Source organism: Trichechus manatus, unplaced genomic scaffold, assembly GCF_000243295.1.
Source record: "Trichechus manatus latirostris isolate Lorelei unplaced genomic scaffold, TriManLat1.0 scaffold00026, whole genome shotgun sequence".
In the NCBI taxonomy this organism is placed as follows: Eukaryota; Metazoa; Chordata; class Mammalia; order Sirenia; family Trichechidae; genus Trichechus; species Trichechus manatus.
The window spans coordinates 8,828,177-8,828,827 of record NW_004443962.1 but is presented as its reverse complement, the minus strand read 5'-3'; positions in this window follow the sequence as shown (position 1 = coordinate 8,828,827).

Genomic DNA, 651 nt, shown 5'->3' with positions numbered 1-651 from the left:
GTTTTGATAAGGGTGGGCACCAAACTGTTAACCAGTAATTTCTGCTAGTGGTGGAAACAATAAGTGTATAAACACATATAAAATTTTTAATATGTATTTTTTATTTATTTATTTATTTTATTGTACTTCAGGTGAAGGCTTACAGAACAAATAGTTTCTCATGAAAGAGAAGTACACATGTTGTTTTATAACATAGGTTAACAACCCCACAACATATCAACCCTCCAACTTCTCAACCTCTTTTTTTGTTTGGTGAAAATACACATAGCCAAAGATACACCATTTCAAAAATGTCTACATGCACAGTTCAGTGACATTGACTACGCTATGCGAATTGTGCTATTATTCTCACTTAAGATGAAAGCTTACAGAACAAAATAGTTTCTCATTTAACAGTTACTACAAATGTTGCCCTATGACAATGGTTAACAATCTCACAACATATCAACAGTATCCTTACTGAACCTTGGGTTCCCTATCACCAGCTTCCTTGTCCTCTTCTGCTTTCTGGCCCTTGTCACTGGACTCCTGTACCACGTTGGTCTCATTTGGTTTTACACGGCTGTCCACTCCCAGGCTGAACAGTGAACCTCGGAGGTTAACTTCACCACTGAGCTAAAAGGGTGTCTGGGGGCCATACTCTCGGGGTTT